The sequence below is a fragment of the Gambusia affinis genome, linkage group LG22 (assembly GCF_019740435.1).
Source record: "Gambusia affinis linkage group LG22, SWU_Gaff_1.0, whole genome shotgun sequence".
Lineage (NCBI taxonomy): Eukaryota > Metazoa > Chordata > Actinopteri > Cyprinodontiformes > Poeciliidae > Gambusia > Gambusia affinis.
In genome coordinates this window covers 11,680,223-11,680,903 of record NC_057889.1, presented here as the reverse complement: position 1 = coordinate 11,680,903, position 681 = coordinate 11,680,223, and positions in this window count along the sequence as shown.

The following is a 681-nucleotide window of genomic DNA, read 5'->3' as shown; positions in this document are numbered from 1 at the left end:
GAACAGCACTTCTTATTATGGGGCAGTGAACCCTCACAATGTAGGATTTGTTGGAAAAGACGAGAAATGTTAAAACACACACACAGATACTAATCACTAAAATTTATTGGGTCATATGTCTATCATACCATCAGCTGGTCATAAGTGGTACTGCAGCCTCTCTTTTTGCTTTACCTATTGAGGTCAATATTTATTCCACAGGCAAGCTTGAAGTGATCCAGAAGGTAAATTAATACCACAAAATATTATATAAAAACAAAATCGGGCTGATGCTGTGTTTGTACACTAGTAATGTGTGTATACTTTGTCGTCCTTACTGTCATATCTAGACAGCAGGCAAATTGATAGTTAATATTTATAGTTTTTGACATTTTCTTTGCAACATTTTCATTTTACAGCCATATACTTTAATATGTTTTACTGAGAATTTATGTGTTGTACCAACCAAAGTAGTGTATACTGGACAAGTGGAAGGAAAGGTTTTCCCAATATTTATTGATAAAAATTTTAAAAGTCATTTGTGATAAAAGAATAAAAAAAAAACAGTTACGTAAATATCAATTTTAGACTTTTACTGGCTGTGGTGCATCTGGACTTGAAATTAACATTGGCTAAAGGAGAGTACAACATGTAGGTTTCATTGTGAAATACATATAATGTGACAAGTAACTGCAAGAAGAA